Source organism: Lissotriton helveticus, chromosome 12 (assembly GCF_964261635.1).
Source record: "Lissotriton helveticus chromosome 12, aLisHel1.1, whole genome shotgun sequence".
NCBI classification, from domain to species: Eukaryota; Metazoa; Chordata; class Amphibia; order Caudata; family Salamandridae; genus Lissotriton; species Lissotriton helveticus.
In genome coordinates this window covers 131377470-131395855 of record NC_136073.1, presented here as the reverse complement: position 1 = coordinate 131395855, position 18386 = coordinate 131377470, and the positions used below count along the sequence as shown (strand labels likewise).

Below are 18386 nucleotides of genomic sequence, written 5' to 3'. Positions count from 1 at the left end.
TCAGTCAGGTATACTCCAATTACACACATGATTAGGGAAGAAGCACGTTCACTTCAGCACTGATTAGTAGCAATAAAGTGATCAGAGTCCTAAGGCCAATAAAAAGATACAGCAAAATGCGTAGGTGAAAAGCAATAAGGTAGGGTTGAGGCCACCTTAAGAATGCAAGGTCTAACAAAAACAAACTAAGGATAACATGAGTAAAACATCAGGTTTCTCTACGGCATTTGGTGAGACAAGTGTGCCTTCTTTTATCTTCCATAAATGCAACCTTTCCCTGACCCCTTTATTATATAGCTCTTCAAGTAAAAAAGATAAAGCACTTACAAAGGAGCCTCAAATACTCAAAGATGGTAGACTTCTGTAATATGGGCCATAGACTAAAAACAGCACGAAAACAGAGTGCAATAGGGTCCCAAAAACTTGAGTGCCACATGAGAGTATGCATGAAAGCCTATCCTTTTCCAAACTAGAGATATACTCATGCAATTTTTGTTTTTAGGAGAGAATGTGCCTGCTGAAAAATACATTATTTTAAAAAAGTGCATTGCAGAATACCAGGAATTTGCTGTGGGACACCTTGAAAACTTTCATACAGATTATTTGCACAAAACTTACAGTCAGTTGTTGTGGCCGAGTGGTTAAGGCGATGGACTAGAAATCCATTGGGGTCTCCCCGCGCAGGTTCGAATCCTGCCAACAACGAGAAACTTTTTAACATCGGCTACAATTTCAGAAGTTAACCTTTAGAATTTCTTCCATGTCAGTTTTATAAATAGGTGGCTTATTTTGGTGTCACTATTGCCCTTTCACATATTTATTATCGCTACCCCTTTCATATCTTTGCTATAACTCTCGTCCTACATTAGCGCTGGTGCAAACACTTCAAATTATTATACCCTGGCTCTCTCAGTCATACCATTCATGCACTTGAAACTTACTTTACCAATAAAAGAAGCAAATAGAAAAATAAAATAAAAGTGCTTGCTGGATTAGGCAAACACACTTCATAAAACTGCATTTTCTTTTCTATTCTCCCCGTGTTACAAGCTTAACTGCTCCCTGTGTAATTTCTCTTAGCCTGCTGTCCCAGGAAGAGAATTTTATCTACAGGCTCTTTCCGTGTTTTTTTCCTAGTCTTTCTTTCCCTTTTCTTAGATTTGTAACTGTTCCTTTATGTGCTCTATTTAGGCGCCATTAATCTCATTTGAGCTCCTTGTACCTGCTGCTGTTTTCTCCACACCTCATACTGCCTTTTCCCTCTTTCTCTCTTTCTCTGAGGTTTGGTGGCTACTTTCCAAAGCTTCTGATGCCCCAATGTTCCTTCATCTTGTTGTCAGACGTGAATTGGAAAAGCAACCAAATTAACCAGCCTTTACCACTCATACATGGCAGAGGTTTATACTTTAATTCAATGAGCTAAGAAAAGCGTGTTGTGGGGCCCCTACGAGCCATGGTGCTTGCTTCATCATAATTGGGCGCGCAGTCATTAGCCACAGCTCTGATCATGGGTCACTGAGGTCAGTTTCAATAATTCCTCAAAAACCTAACCATGCAGTCCCCCCTAACTGTATAGTTATCTTGCTTTACTGCTGTTTGTGTGATTAGCTGGGAGGAGCTCACGGCAGCATCCTCCCTATAAAAGTATAGATGGACCGCTCCTTAATTTTTTCTTGCTTCACATACAGATGGCTTGAGGAGGTACAGGGGAGATGCAGGTCTAATAGACAGAATAGAAGATCTGCGCCAGGTGTGTTTCTCTGCATTGGTGTCCCATCACAGGCCAACAAGTGTATGTGTGATCTTTGACTTCTGGCAGTTCACAAGCAGGCAACCAGGAAACGGTTTCAGCCTATCAACCACTGAGGAGACAAAGCCTTTGTATAAGGAATGAGAAAGCAATGAACACATTCAGCCTATCACTGGAGTTCCCTGAGTGTTTCGAATTATAAATTCTCCATGTCACTGTATGTTATTGAGCCCAAGTAGCTCGCCGTGATCGTATAGTGGTTAGTACTCTGCGTTGTGGCTGCAGCAACCTCGGTTCGATACCGAGTCACAGCATTGTGGTTGGCAATGTCACGGCAGTTGGGTTTTTCTTTTACAGAATTACCAAATGTACCAGTTGTTTTTGTAAAATGTCTATTAAAAACAGATCCTTTAAAATATTTAAACGATTTAACGACAAATTATTTAAACACACATGATTATAAGATGTAGCCTTATTTTTGTTTTTAGGAGAGAATGTGCCTGCTGAAAAAAACTATTTTTAAAAAGTGCATTGCAGGATATCAGGAATTTGCTGTGGCACACCTTGAAAACTTTCATGCAGATTATTTGCACAAAACTTACAGTCAGTTGTTGTGGCCGAGTGGTTAAGGCGATGGACTAGAAATCCATTGGGGTCTCCCCGCGCAGGCTCGAATCCTGCCAACAACGAGAAACTTTTTAACATCGGCTACAATTTCAGAAGCTAACCTTTAGAATTTCTTCCATGTCAGTTTTATAAATAGGTGGCTTATTTTGGTGTCACTATTGCCCTTTCACATATTTATTATCGCTACCCCTTTCATATCTTTGCTATAACTCTCGTCCTACATTAGCGCTGGTGCAAACACTTCAAATTATTATACCCTGGCTCTCTCAGTCATACCATTCATGCACTTGAAACTTACTTTACCAATAAAAGAAGCAAATAGAAAAATAAAACAAAAGTGCTTGCTGGATTAGGCAACACACTTCATAAAACTGCATTTTCTTTTCTATTCTCCCCGTGTTACAAGCTTAACTGCTCCCTGTGTAATTTCTCTTAGCCTGCTGTCCCAGGAAGAGAATTTTATCTACAGGCTCTTTCCGTGTTTTTTTCCTAGTCTTTCTTTCCTTTGTCTTAGATTTGTAACTGTTCCTTTACGTGCTCTATTTAGGCGCCATTAATCTCATTTGAGCTCCTTGTACCTGCTGCTGTTTTCTCCACACCTCATACTGCCTTTTCCCTCTTTCTCTCTTTCTCTGAGGTTGGTGGCTACTTTCCAAAGCTTCTGATGCCCCAATGTTCCTTCATCTTGTTGTCAGACGTGAATTGGAAAAGCAACCAAATTAACAAGCCTTTACCACTCATATATGGCAGAGGTTTATACTTTAATTGAGCTAAGAAAAGCGTGTTGTGGGGCCCCTACGAGCCATGGTGCTTGCTTCATCATAATTAGGCATGCAGTCATTAGCCACAGCTCTGATCATGGGTCACTGAGGTCAGTTTCAATAATTCCTCAAAAACCTAACCATGCAGTCCCCCCTAACTGTGTAGTTATCATGCTTTACTGCTGTTTGTGTTATTAGCTGGGAGGAACTCACGGCAGCATTCTCCCTATAAAAGTGTAGATGGACCGCTCTTTAACTCTTTCTTGCTTCACATACAGATGGCTTGAGGAGGTACAGGGGAGATGCAGGTCTCATAGACAGAATAGAAGATCTGCGCCAGGTGTGTTTCTCTGCATTGGTGTCCCATCACAGGCCCGCAAGTGTATGTGTGATGTTTGACTTCTGGCAGTTCACAAGCAGGCGGCCAGGAAACGGTTTCAGCCTATCAACCACTGAGGAGACAAAGCCTTTGTATAAGGAATGAGGAAGCAATGAACACATTCAGCCTATCACAGGAGTTCCCTGAGTGTTCCGAATTATAAATTCTCCATGTCACTGTAAGTTATTGAGCCCAAGTAGCTCGCTGTGATCGTAAAGTGGTTAGTACTCTGCGTTGTGGCCGCAGGAACCTCGGTTCGAATCGGAGTCACGGCATTGTGGTTGTCAATGTCACGGCAGTTGGGTTTTTCTTTTACAGAATTACCAAATGTACCAGTTGTTTTTGTAAAATGTCTATTAAAAACAGATCCTTTAAAATATTTAAACGATCTAACGACAAATTATTTAAACACACATGATTATAAGATGTAGCTATATTGTACCTACTGACATAAATTATCGTTCTTGAACCTATTTGAGGTGGGGGAATGGAGCTCTCCCCATGCCAATCAGAATGCAGTTGCAGTTGAGTGACCTGTGTTGTGGCTGTGTAGAGGGAATGCACAAATGTAGCTGTCTCGCAGCCCAATCCAGACGTCAATTGGTGACAGGTTTTCAGGCAAATAGAGCAGTAAGTGCAGAGAAATGCTCACTCTCTAAAAATGGCATTTATAAAATAGTAAAGTTAAATCCAACCTCACCAGTAAATAGGATTTATCAATAAATAAATAAAGCTTCTCCTCTCTGATATGGAATTACCTTCCAAAAAGTATAAGGGAATACCCAATGTAAACCTATGAGAGGGGTAGACCTCACTGTAGTGAAAAATGTAATAGACTGTTTGGTACTACCAGGACATGCAAACTACCACAGTACATGTCTTACCTTTTACTTACATAGCATGATGCCCCTAGGACTACCTAGGGCCTACCTTTTGGTTAATTATATGTAATAAAATTGGAGTTTAAGGCTTGGCAAGTAGTTTTAAATGGCAAGTCGAAGTGGCAGTACACTGCAGCACAGGCACTGCAGTAGCAGGCTTGAGACAGGTTTGAAATGCTACTTCTTTGGGCGGCACAATCAGTCCCTGGGTATATGGTATACCACTTTACAAGGGGCTTTCAAGTCAATTAAATCTGTCAGTCAGGTATACTCCAATTACACACATGATTAGGGAAGAAGCACGTGCACTTCAGCACTAATTAGTAGCGATAAAGTGATCAGAGTCCTAAGGCCAACAAAAAGATACAGCAAAATGAGTAGGTGAAAAGCAATAAGGTAGGGTTGAGGCCACCTTAAGAATGCAAGGTCTAACAAAAACAAACTAAGGATAACATGAGTAAAACATCAGGTGTCTCTACGGCATTTGGTGAGACAAGTGTGCCTTCTTTTATCTTCCATAAATGCAATCTTTCCCTGACCCCTTTATTATATAGCTCTTCAAGTAAAAAAGATAAAGCACTTACAAAGGAGCCTCAAATACTCAAAGATGGTAGACTTCTGTAATATGGGCCATAGACTAAAAGCAGCACGAAAACAGAGTGCAATAGGGTCCCAAAAACTTGAGTGCCACATGAGAGTATGCATGAAAGCCTATCCTTTTCCAAACTAGAGATATACTCATGCAATTTTTGTTTTTAGGAGGGAATGTGCCTGCTGAAAAAGACATTATTTTTAAAAAGTGCATTGCAGAATACCAGGAATTTGCTGTGGGACACCTTGAAAACTTTCATACAGATTATTTGCACAAAACTTGCAGTCAGTTGTTGTGGCCGAGTGGTTAAGGCGATGGACTAGAAATCCATTTGGGTCTCTGCGCAGGTTCGAATCCTGCCAATAATGAGAACATTTTTAACATCGGCTACAATTTCAGAAGTTAACCTTTACAATTTCTTTCATGTCAGTTTTATAAATAGGTGGATTATTTTGGTGTCACTATTGCCCTTTCACATATTTATTATCGCTACCCCTTTCATATCTTTGCTATAACTCTCGTCCTACATTAGCGCTGGTGCAAACACTTGAAATTATTATACCCTGGCTCTCTCAGTCATACCATTCATGCACTTGAAACTTACTTTACCAATAAAAGAAGCAAATAGAAAAATAAAACAAAAGTGCTTGCTGGATTAGGCAAACACACTTCATAAAACTGCATTTTCTTTTCTATTCTCCCCGTGTTACAAGCTTAACTGCTCCCTGTGTAATTTCTCTTAGCCTGCTGTCCCAGGAAGAGAATTTTATCTACAGGCTCTTTCCGTGTTTTTTTCCTAGTCTTTCTTTCCCTTTTCTTAGATTTGTAACTGTTCCTTTATGTGCTCTATTTAGGCGCCATTAATCTCATTTGAGCTCCTTGTACCTGCTGCTGTTTTCTCCACACCTCATACTTCCTTTTCCCTCTTTCTCTCTTTCTCTGAGGTTGGTGGCTACTTTCCAAAGCTTCTGTTGCCCCAATGTTCCTTCATCTTGTTGTCAGACGTGAATTGGAAAAGCAATCAATTTAACAAGCCTTTACCACTCATACATGGCAGAGGTTTATACTTTAATTCAATGAGTTAAGAAAAGCGTGTTGTGGGGCCCCTACGAGCCATGGTGCTTGCTTCATCATAATTAGGCATGCAGTCATTAGCCACAGCTCTGATCATGGGTCACTGAGGTCAGTTTCCGTAATTCCTCAAAAACCTAACCATGCAGTCCCCCCTAACTGTGTAGTTATCTTGCTTTACTGCTGTTTGTGTGATTAGCTGGGAGGAGCTCACGGCAGCATCCTCCCTATAAAAGTGTAGATGGACCGCTCCTTAACTTTTTCTTGCTTCACATACAGATGGCTTGAGGAGGTACAGGGGAGACACAGGTCTAATAGACAGAATAGAAGATCTGCGCCAGGTGTGTTTCTCTGCATTGGTGTCCCATCACAGGCCCACAAGTGTATGTGTGATCTTTGACTTCTGGCAGTTCACAAGCAGGCGGCCAGGAAACGGTTTCAGCCTATCAACCACTGAGGAGACAAAGCCTTTGTATAAGGAATGAGGAAGCAATGAACACATTCAGCCTATCACAGGAGTTCCCTGAGTGTTCCGAATTATAAATTCTCCATGTCACTGTATGCTATTGAGCCCAAGTAGCTTGCCGTGATCGTATAGTGGTTAGTACTCTGCGTTGTGGCCGCAGCAACCTCGGTTCGAATCCGAGTCACGGCATTGTGGTTGGCAATGTCACGGCAGTTGGGTTTTTCTTTTACAGAATTACCAAATGTTCCAGTTGTTTTTGTAAAATGTCTATTAAAAACAGATCCTTTAAAATATTTAAACGATCTAACGACAAATTATTTAAACACACATGATTATAAGATGTAGCCTTATTTTTGTTTTTAGGAGAGAATGTGCCTGCTGAAATAAACATTCTTTTTAAAAAGTGCATTGCAGAACATCAGGAATTTGCTGTGGGACACCTTGAAAACTTTCATACAGATTATTTGCACAAACCTTACAGTCAGTTGTTGTTGCCGAGTGGTTAAGGCGATGGACTAGAAATCCATTGGGGTCCCCCCGCGCAGGTTCGAATCCTGCCAACAACGAGAAACTTTTTAACATCGGCTACAATTTCAGAAGTTAACCTTCAGAATTTCTTCCATGTCAGTTTTATAAATAGGTGGCTTATTTTGGTGTCACTATTGCCCTTTCACATATTTATTATCGCTACTCCTTTCATATCTTTGCTATAACTCTCGTCCTACATTAGCGCTGGTGCAAACACTTCAAACTATTATACCCTGGCTCTCTCAGTCATACCATTCATGCACTTGAAACTTACTTTACCAATAAAAGAAGCAAATAGAAAAATAAAACAAAAGTGCTTGCTGGATTAGGCAAACACACTTCATAAAACTGCATTTTCTTTTCTATTCTCCCCGTGTTACAAGCTTAACTGCTCCCTGTGTAATTTCTCTTAGCCTGCTGTCCCATGAAGATAATTTTATTTACAGGCTCTTTCCGTGTTTTTTTCCTAGTCTTTCTTTCCCTTTTCTTAGATTTGTAACTTTTCCTTTACGTGCTCTATTTAGGCGCCATTAATCTCATTTGAGCTCCTTGTACCTGCTGCTGTTTTCTCCACACCTCATACTGCCTTTTCCCTCTTTCTCTCTTTTTCTGAGGTTGGTGGCTACTTTCCAAAGCTTCTGATGCCCCAATGTTCCTTCATCTTGTTGTCAGACGTGAATTGGAAAAGCAACCAAATTAACAAGCCTTTACCACTCATACATGGCAGAGGTTTATACTTTAATTCAATGAGCTAAGAAAAGCGTGTTGTGGGGCACCTACGAGCCATGGAGCTTGCTTCGTCATAATTAGGCACGCAGTCAGTAGCCACAGCTCTGATCATGGGTCACTAAGGTCAGTTTCAATAATTCCTCAAAAACCTAACCATGCAGTCCCCCCTAACTGTGTAGTTATCTTGCTTTACTGCTGTTTGCGTGATTAGCTGGGAGGAGCTCACGGCAGCATCCTCCCTATAAAAGTGTAGATGGACCGCTCCTTAACTCTTTCTTGCTTCACATACAGATGGCTTGAGGAGGTACAGGGGAGATGCAGGTCTACTAGACAGAATAGAAGATCTGCGCCAGGTGTGTTTCTCTGCATTGGTGTCCCATCACAGGCCCACAAGTGTATGTGTGATCTTTGACTCTTGGCAGTTCACAAGCAGGCGGCCAGGAAACGGTTTCAGCCTATCAACCACTGAGGAGACAAAGCCTTTGTATAAGGAATGAGGAAGCAATGAACACATTCAGCCTATCACAGGAGTTCCCTGAGTGTTCCGAATTATAAATTCTCCATGTCACTGTATGTTATTGAGCCCAAGTAGCTCGCAGTGATCGTATAGTGGTTAGTACTCTGCGTTGTGGCCGCAGCAACCTCGGTTTGAATCCGAGTCACGGCATTGTGGTTGGCAATGTCATGGCAGTTGGGTTTTTCTTTTACAGAATTACCAAATGTACCAGTTGTTTTTGTAAAATGTCTATTAAAAACAGATCCTTTAAAATATTTAAACGATCTAACGACAAATTATTTAAACACACATGATTATAAGATGTAGCCTTATTTTTGTTTTTAGGAGAGAATGTGCCTGCTGAAAAAAACATTCTTTTTAAAAAGTGCATTGCAGAACATCAGGAATTTGCTGTGGGACACCTTGAAAACTTTCATACAGATTATTTGCACAAACCTTACAGTCAGTTGTTGTTGCCGAGTGGTTAAGGCGATGGACTAGAAATCCATTGGGGTCCCACCGCGCAGGTTCGAATCCTGCCAACAACGAGAAACTTTTTAACATCGGCTACAATTTCAGAAGTTAACCTTTAGAATTTCTTCCATGTCAGTTTTATAAATAGGTGGCTTATTTTGGCGTCACTATTGCCCTTTCACATATTTATTATCGCTACCCCTTTCATATCTTTGCTATAACTCTCGTCCTACATTAGCGCTGGTGCAAACACTTCAAATTATCATACCCTGGCTCTCTCAGTCATACCATTCATTCACTTGAAACTTACTTTACCAATAATAGAAGCAAATAAAAAAATAAAACAAAAGTGCTTGCTGGATTAGGCAAACACACTTCATAAAACTGCATTTTCTTTTCTATTCTCCCCGTGTTACAAGCTTAACTGCTCCCTGTGTAATTTCTCTTAGCCTGCTGTCCCAGGAAGAGAATTTTATCTACAGGCTCTTTCCGTGTTTTTTTCCTAGTCTTTCTTTCCCTTTTCTTAGATTTGTAACTGTTCCTTTACCTGCTCTATTTAGGCGCCATTAATCTCATTTGAGCTCCTTGTACCTGCTGCTGTTTTCTCCACACCTCATACTGCCTTTTCCCTCTTTCTCTCTTTCTCTGAGGTTGGTGGCTACTTTCCAAAGCTTCTGATGCCCCAATGTTCCTTCATCTTGTTGTCGAATGTGAATTGGAAAAGCAACCAAATTAACAAGCCTTTAACACTCATACATGGCAGAGGTTTATACTTTAATTCAATGAGCTAAGAAAAGCGTGTTGTGGGGCCCCTACGAGCCATGGTGCTTGCTTCATCATAATTAGGCACGCAGTCATTAGCCACTGCTCTGATCATGGGTCACTGAGGTCAGTTTCAATAATTCCTCAAAAACCTAACCATGCAGTCCCCCCTAACTGTGTAGTTATCTTGCTTTACTGCTGTTTGTGTGATTAGCTGGGAGGAGCTCACGGCAGCATCCTCCCTATAAAAGTGTAGATGGACCGCTCCTTAACTTTTTCTTGCTTCACATACAGATGGCTTGAGGAGGTACAGGGGAGATGCAGATCTACTAGACAGAATAGAAGATCTGCGCCATGTGTGTTTCTCTGCATTGGTGTCCCATCACAGGCCCACAAGTGTATGTGTGATCTTTGACTCCTGGCAGTTCACAAGCAGGCGGCCAGGAAACGGTTTCAGCCTATCAACCACTCAGGAGACAAGCCTTTGTATAAGGAATTAGGAAGCAATGAACACATTCAGCCTATCACAGGAGTTCCCTGAGTGTTCCGAATTATAAATTCTCCATATCACTGTATGTTATTGAGACTAAGTAGCTCGCTGTGATTGTATAGTGGTTAGTACTCTGCGTTGTGGCCGCAGCAACCTCGGTTCAATTCCGAGTCACGGCATTGTGGTTGGCAATGTCACAGCAGTTGGGTTTTTCTTTTACAGAATTACCAAATGTACCAGTTGTTTTGTAAAATGTCTATTAAAAACAGATCCTTTAAAATATTTAAACGATCTAACGACAAATTATTTAAACACACATGATTATAAGATGTAGCTATATTGTACCTACTGACATTAATTATCGTTCTTGAACCTATTTGCGGTGGGGGGAATGGAGCTCTCCCCCATGCCAATCAGAATGCAGATGAATGCAGTTGCAGTTGAGTGACCTGTGTTGTGGCTGTCTAGAGGGAATGCACAAATGTAGCTGTCTCGCAGCCCAATCCAGACGTCAATTGGAGACAGGTTTTCAGGCAAATAGAGCAGTAAGTGCAGAGAAATGCTCACTCTCTAAAAATGGCATTTATAAAATAGTAAAGTTAAATCCAACCTCACCAGTAAATAGGATTTATCAATAAATAAATAAAGCTTCTCCTCTCTGATATGGAATTACCCCCCAAAAAGTATAAGGGAATACCCAATGCTAACCTATGAGAGGGGCAGACCTCACAGTAGTGAAAAATGTAATAGACTGTTTGGTACTACCAGGACATGCAAACTACCACAATACATGTCTTACCTTTTACTTACTTAGCATGATGCCCCTAGGACTACCTAGGGCCTACCTTAGGGGTTAATTATATGTAATACAATTGGAGTTTAAGGCTTGGCAAGTAGTTTTAAATGGCAAGTTGAAGTGGCAGTACACTGCAGCACAGGCAGTGCAGTAGCAGGCTTGAGACAGGTTTGAAATGCTACTTCTTTGGGCGGCACAATCAGTCCCTGGGTATATGGTATACCACTTTACAAGGGGCTTTCAAGTCAATTAAATCTGTCAGTCAGGTATACTCCAATTACACACATGATTAGGGAAGAAGCACGTGCACTTCAGCACTGATTAGTAGCGATAAAGTGATCAGAGTCCTAAGGCCAACAAAAAGATACAGCAAAATGCATAGGTGAAAAGCAATAAGGTAGGGTTCAGGCCACCTTAAGAATGCAAGGTCTAACAAAAACAAACTAAGGATAACATGAGTAAAACATCAGGTTTCTCTACGGCATTTGGTGAGACAAGTGTGCCTTCTTTTATCTTCCATAAATGCAATCTTTCCCTGACCCCTTTATTATATAGCTCTTCAAGTAAAAAAGATAAAGCACTTACAAAGGAGCCTCAAATACTCAAAGATGGTAGACTTCTGTAATATGGGCCAAAGACTAAAAGCAGCACGAAAACAGAGTGCAATAGGGTCCCAAAAACTTGAGTGCCACATGAGAGTATGCATGAAAGCCTATCCTTTTCCAAACTAGAGATATACTCATGCAATTTTTGTTTTTGGGAGAGAATGTGCCTGCTGAAAAAAACATTATTTTTAAAAAGTGCATTGCAGAATACCAGGAATTTTCTGTGGGACACCTTGAAAACTTTCATACAGATTATTTGCACAAGACTTGCAGCCAGTTGTTGTGGCCGAGTGGTTAAGGCAATGGACTAGAAATCCATTGGGGTCTGCCCGCGCAGCTTCGAATCCTGCCAACAACGAGAAACTTTTTAACATCGGCTACAATTTCAGAAGTTAACCTTTAGAATTTCTTCCATGTCAGTTTTATAAATAGGTGGCTTATTTTGGTGTCACTATTGCCCTTTCACATATTTATTATCGCTACCCCTTTCATATCTTTGCTATAACTCTCGTCCTACATTAGCGCTGGTGCAAACACTTCAAATTATTATACCCTGGCTCTCTCAGTCATACCATTCATGCACTTGAAACTTACTTTACCAATAAAAGAAGCAAATAGAAAAATAAAACAAAAGTGCTTGCTGGATTAGGCAAACACACTTCATAAAACTGCATTTTCTTTTCTATTCTCCCCGTGTTACAAGCTTAACTGCTCCCTGTGTAATTTCTCTTAGCCTGCTGTCCCAGGAAGAGAATTTTATCTACAGGCTCTTTCCGTGTTTTTTTCCTAGTCTTTCTTTCCCTTTTCTTAGATTTGTAACTGTTCCTTTATGTGCTCTATTTAGGTGCCATTAATCTCATTTGAGCTCCTTGTACCTGCTGCTGTTTTCTCCACACCTCATACTGCCTTTTCCCTCTTTCTCTCTTTCTCTGAGGTTGGTGGCTACTTTCCAAAGCTTCTGATGCCCCAATGTTCCTTCATCTTGTTGTCAGACGTGAATTGGAAAAGCAACCAAATTAACAAGCCTTTACCACTCATATATGGCAGAGGTTTATACTTTAATTGAGCTAAGAAAAGCGTGTTGTGGGGCCCCTACGAGCCATGGTGCTTGCTTCATCATAATTAGGCACGCAGTCATTAGCCACAGCTCTGATCATGGGTCACTGAGGTCAGTTTCAATAATTCCTCAAAAACCTAACCATGCAGTCCCCCCTAACTGTGTAGTTATCTTGCTTTACTGCTGTTTGTGTGATTAGCTGTGAGGAGCTCACGGCAACATCCTCACTATAAAAGTGTAGATGGACCGCTCCTTAACTTTTTCTTGCTTCACATACAGATGGCTTGAGGTGGTACAGGGGAGATGCAGGTCTAATAGACAGATTAGAAGATCTGCTCCAGGTGTGTTTCTCTGCATTGGTGTCCCATCACAGGCCCACAAGTGTATGTGTGATCTTTGACTTCTGGCAGTTCACAAGCAGGCGGCCAGGAAACAGTTTCAGCCTATCAGCCACTGAGGAGACAAAGCCTTTGTATAAGGAATGAGGAAGCAATGAACACATTCAGCCTATCACAGGAGTTCCCTGAGTGTTCCGAATTATAAATTCTCCATGTCACTGTGTGCTATTGAGCCCAAGTAGCTCGCCGTGATCGTATAGTGGTTAGTACTCTGCGTTGTGGCCGCAGCAACCTCGGTTCGAATCCGAGTCACGGCATTGTGGTTGGCAATGTCACGGCAGTTGGGTTTTTCTTTTACAAAATTACCAAATGTACCAGTTGTTTTTGTAAAATGTCTATTAAAAACAGATCCTTTAAAATATTTGAACAATCTAACGACAAATTATTTAAACACACATGATTATAAGATGTAGCCTTATTTTTGTTTTTAGGAGAGAATGTGCCTGCTGAAAAAAACATTATTTTTAAAAAGTGCATTGCAGAATACCAGGAATTTGCTGTGGGACACCTTGAAAACTTTCATACAGATCATTTGCACAAAACTTACAGTCAGTTTGGCTGAGTGGTTAAGGCAATGGACTAGAAATCCATTGGGGTCTCCCCATGCAGGTTCGAATCCTGCCAACAATGAGAAACTTTTTTATATCGGCTACAATTTCAGAAGTTAACCTTCAGAATTTCTTCCATGTCAGTTTTATAAATAGGTGGCTTATTTTGGTGTCACTATTGCCCTTTCACATATTTATTATCGCTACTCCTTTCATATCTTTGCTATAACTCTCGTCCTACATTAGCGCTGGTGCAAACACTTCAAACTATTATACCCTGGCTCTCTCAGTCATACCAATCATGCACTTGAAACTTACTTTACCAATAAAAGAAGCAAATAGAAAAATAAAACAAAAGTGCTTGCTGGATTAGGCAAACACACTTCATAAAACTGCATTTTCTTTTCTATTCTCCCCGTGTTACAAGCTTAACTGCTCCCTGTGTAATTTCTCTTAGCCTGCTGTCCCATGAAGAGAATTTTATCTACAGGCTCTTTCCGTGTTTTTTTCCTAGTCTTTCTTTCCCTTTTCTTAGATTTGTAACTGTTCCTTTACGTGGTCTATTTAGGCGACATTAATCTCATTTGAGCTCCTTGTACCTGCTGCTGTTTTCTCCACACCTCATACTGCCTTTTCTCTCTTTCTCTCTTTCTCTGAGGTTGGTGGCTACTTTCCAAAGCTTCTGATGCCCCAATGTTCCTTCATCTTGTTGTCAGACGTGAATTGGAAAAGCAACCAAATTAACAAGCCTTTACCACTCATACATGGCAGAGGTTTATACTTTAATTCAATGAGCTAAGAAAAGCGTGTTGTGGGGCCCCTATGAGCCATGGTGCTTGCTTCATCATAATTAGGCACGCAGTCATTAGCCACAGCTCTGATCATGGGTCACGGAGGTCAGTTTCAATAATTCCTCAAAAACCTAACCATGCAGTCCCCCCTAACTGTGTAGTTATCTTGCTTTACTGCTGTTTGTGTGATTAGCTGGGAGGAGCTCACGGCAGCATCCTCCCAATAAAAGTGTAGATGGACCGCTCCTTAACTCTTTCTTGCTTCATATACAGATGGCTTGAGGAGGTACAGGGGAGATGCAGGTCTACTAGACAGAATAGAAGATCTGCGCCAGGTGTGTTTCTCTGCATTGGTGTCCCATCACAGGCCCACAAGTGTATGTGTGATCTTTGACTCCTGGCAGTTCACAAGCAGGCGGCCAGGAAACGGTTTCAGCCTATCAACCACTGAGGAGACAAAGCCTTTGTATAAGGAATGAGGAAGCAATGAACACATTCAGCCTATCACAGGAGTTCCCTGAGTGTTCCGAATTATACATTCTCCATGTCACTGTATGTTATTGAGCCCAAGTAGCTCGCTGTGATCGTATAGTGGTTAGTACTCTGCGTTGTGGCCGCATCAACCTCGGTTTGAATCCGAGTCACGGCATTGTGGTTGGCAATGTCACGGCAGTTGGGTTTTTCTTTTACAAAATTACCAAATGTACCAGTTGTTTTTGTAAAATGTCTATTAAAAACAGATCCTTTAAAATATTTAAACGATCTAACGACAAATTATTTAAACACACATGATTATAAGATGTAGCTATATTGTACCTACTGACATAAATTATCGTTCTTGAACCTATTTGCGGTGGGGGGAACGGAGCTCTCCAAAATGCCAATCAGAATGCAGTTGCAGTTGAGTGACCTGTGTTGTGGCTGTCTAGAGGGAATGCACAAATGTAGCTGTCTCGCAGCCCAATCCAGACGTCAATTGGAGACAGGTTTTCAGGCAAATAGAGCAGTAAGTGCAGAGAAATGCTCACTCTCTAAAAATGGCATTTATAAAATAGTAAAGTTAAATCCAACCTCACCAGTAAATAGGATTTATCAATAAATAAATAAAGCTTCTCCTCTCTGATATGGAATTACCCCCCAAAAAGTATAAGGAAATACCCAATGCTAACCTATGAGAGGGGTAGACCTCACTGTAGTGAAAAATGTAATAGACTGTTTGGTACTACCAGGACATGCAAACTACCACAGTACATGTCTTACCTTTTACTTACATAGCATGATGCCCCTAGGACTACCTAGGGCCTACCTTAGGGGTTAATTATATGTAATAAAATTGGAGTTTAAGGCTTGGCAAGTAGTTTTAAATGACAAGTCGAAGTGGCAGTACACTGCAGCACAGGCACTGCAGTAGCAGGCTTGAGACAGGTTTGAAATGCTACTTCTTTGGGCGGCACAATCAGTCCCTGGGTATATGGTATACCACTTTACAAGGGGCTTTCAAGTCAATTAAATCTGTCAGTCAGGTATACTCCAATTACACACATGATTAGGGAAGAAGCACGTGCACTTCAGCACTGATTAGTAGCGATAAAGTGATCAGAGTCCTAAGGCCAACAAAAAGATACAGCAAAATGAGTAGGTGAAAAGCAATAAGGTAGGGTTGAGGCCACCTTAAGAATGCAAGGTCTAACAAACACAAACTAAGGATAACATGAGTAAAACATCAGGTTTCTCTACGGCATTTGGTGAGACAAGTGTGCCTTCTTTTATCTTCCATAAATGCAATCTTTCCTTAACCCCTTTATTATATAGCTCTTCAAGTAAAAAAGATAAAGCACTTACAAAGGAGCCTCAAATACTCAAAGATGGTAGACTTCTGTAATATGGGCCATAGACTAAAAGCAGCACGAAAACAGAGTGCAATAGGGTCCCAAAAACTTGAGTGCCACATGAGAGTATGCATGAAAGCCTATCCTTTTCCAAACTAGAGATATACTCATGCAATTTTTGTTTTTAGGAGAGAATGTGCCTGCTGAAAAAAACATTATTTTTAAAAAGTGCATTGCAGAATACCAGGAATTTGCTGTGGGACACCTTGAAAACTTTCATACAGATCATTTGCACAAAACTTACAGTCAGTTTGGCTGAGTGGTTAAGGCAATGGACTAGAAATCCATTGGGGTCTCCCCGCGCAGGTTTGAATCCTGCCAACAATGAGAAACTTTTTTATATCGGCTACAATTTCAGAAGTTAACCTTCAGAATTTCTTCCATGTCAGTTTTATAAATAGGTGGCTTATTTTGGTGTCACTATTGCCCTTTCACATATTTATTATCGCTACCCCTTTCATATCTTTGCTATAACTCTCGTCCTACATTAGCGCTGGTGCAAACACTTCAAACTATTATACCCTGGCTCTCTCAGTCATACCAATCATGCACTTGAAACTTACTTTACCAATAAAAGAAGCAAATAGAAAAATAAAACAAAAGTGCTTGCTGGATTAGGCAAACACACTTCATAAAACTGCATTTTCTTTTCTATTCTCCCCGTGTTACAAGCTTAACTGCTCCCTGTGTAATTTCTCTTAGCCTGCTGTCCCATGAAGAGAATTTTATCTACAGGCTCTTTCCGTGTTTTTTTCCTAGTCTTTCTTTCCCTTTTCTTAGATTTGTAACTGTTCCTTTACGTGCTCTATTTAGGCGACATTAATCTCATTTGAGCTCCTTGTACCTGCTGCTGTTTTCTCCACACCTCATACTGCCTTTTCTCTCTTTCTCTCTTTCTCTGAGGTTGGTGGCTACTTTCCAAAGCTTCTGATGCCCCAATGTTCCTTCATCTTGTTGTCAGACGTGAATTGGAAAAGCAACCAAATTAACAAGCCTTTACCACTCATACATGGCAGAGGTTTATACTTTAATTCAATGAGCTAAGAAAAGCGTGTTGTGGGGCCCCTATGAGCCATGGTGCTTGCTTCATCATAATTAGGCACGCAGTCATTAGCCACAGCTCTGATCATGGGTCACGGAGGTCAGTTTCAATAATTCCTCAAAAACCTAACCATGCAGTCCCCCCTAACTGTGTAGTTATCTTGCTTTACTGCTGTTTGTGTGATTAGCTGGGAGGAGCTCACGGCAGCATCCTCCCAATAAAAGTGTAGATGGACCGCTCCTTAACTCTTTCTTGCTTCATATACAGATGGCTTGAGGAGGTACAGGGGAGATGCAGGTCTACTAGACAGAATAGAAGATCTGCGCCAGGTGTGTTTCTCTGCATTGGTGTCCCATCACAGGCCCACAAGTGTATGTGTGATCTTTGACTCCTGGCAGTTCACAAGCAGGCGGCCAGGAAACGGTTTCAGCCTATCAACCACTGAGGAGACAAAGCCTTTGTATAAGGAATGAGGAAGCAATGAACACATTCAGCCTATCACAGGAGTTCCCTGAGTGTTCCGAATTATACATTCTCCATGTCACTGTATGTTATTGAGCCCAAGTAGCTCGCTGTGATCGTATAGTGGTTAGTACTCTGCGTTGTGGCCGCATCAACCTCGGTTTGAATCCGAGTCACGGCATTGTGGTTGGCAATGTCACGGCAGTTGGGTTTTTCTTTTACAAAATTACCAAATGTACCGTTGTTTTTGTAAAATGTCTATTAAAAACAGATCCTTTAAAATATTTAAACGATCTAACGACAAATTATTTAAACACACATGATTATAAGATGTAGCTATATTGTACCTACTGACATAAATTATCGTTCTTGAACCTATTTGCGGTGGGGGGAACGGAGCTCTCCAAAATGCCAATCAGAATGCAGTTGCAGTTGAGTGACCTGTGTTGTGGCTGTCTAGAGGGAATGCACAAATGTAGCTGTCTCGCAGCCCAATCCAGACGTCAATTGGAGACAGGTTTTCAGGCAAATAGAGCAGTAAGTGCAGAGAAATGCTCACTCTCTAAAAATGGCATTTATAAAATAGTAAAGTTAAATCCAACCTCACCAGTAAATAGGATTTATCAATAAATAAATAAAGCTTCTCCTCTCTGATATGGAATTACCCCCCAAAAAGTATAAGGAAATACCCAATGCTAACCTATGAGAGGGGTAGACCTCACTGTAGTGAAAAATGTAATAGACTGTTTGGTACTACCAGGACATGCAAACTACCACAGTACATGTCTTACC

The 18386-nt window shown here is 41.0% G+C and overlaps 8 non-coding genes across 8 annotated transcripts; all 8 read left to right on the top strand.

The window, feature by feature from the left end:
* Nucleotides 1-623: 623 nt before the first annotated feature.
* TRNAS-AGA (transfer RNA serine (anticodon AGA)) lies at nt 624-705 on the top strand. Its single transcript has one exon. It is a non-coding gene; the product is annotated as a tRNA-Ser (tRNA).
* A 1652-nt stretch (nt 706-2357) lies between these two features.
* Nucleotides 2358-2439, top strand: TRNAS-AGA (transfer RNA serine (anticodon AGA)). Its single transcript has one exon. It is a non-coding gene; the product is annotated as a tRNA-Ser (tRNA).
* Nucleotides 2440-5278: 2839 nt separating this feature from the next.
* On the top strand, nt 5279-5358 carry TRNAS-AGA (transfer RNA serine (anticodon AGA)). Its single transcript has one exon. It is a non-coding gene; the product is annotated as a tRNA-Ser (tRNA).
* Nucleotides 5359-6644: 1286 nt separating this feature from the next.
* On the top strand, nt 6645-6716 carry TRNAH-GUG (transfer RNA histidin (anticodon GUG)). Its single transcript has one exon. It is a non-coding gene; the product is annotated as a tRNA-His (tRNA).
* A 295-nt stretch (nt 6717-7011) lies between these two features.
* TRNAS-AGA (transfer RNA serine (anticodon AGA)) lies at nt 7012-7093 on the top strand. The gene has a single exon. It is a non-coding gene; the product is annotated as a tRNA-Ser (tRNA).
* A 1653-nt stretch (nt 7094-8746) lies between these two features.
* On the top strand, nt 8747-8828 carry TRNAS-AGA (transfer RNA serine (anticodon AGA)). The gene has a single exon. It is a non-coding gene; the product is annotated as a tRNA-Ser (tRNA).
* A 2855-nt stretch (nt 8829-11683) lies between these two features.
* On the top strand, nt 11684-11765 carry TRNAS-AGA (transfer RNA serine (anticodon AGA)). Its single transcript has one exon. It is a non-coding gene; the product is annotated as a tRNA-Ser (tRNA).
* Nucleotides 11766-13047: 1282 nt separating this feature from the next.
* TRNAH-GUG (transfer RNA histidin (anticodon GUG)) lies at nt 13048-13119 on the top strand. The gene has a single exon. It is a non-coding gene; the product is annotated as a tRNA-His (tRNA).
* The last annotated feature ends 5267 nt before the right edge of the window (nt 13120-18386 follow it).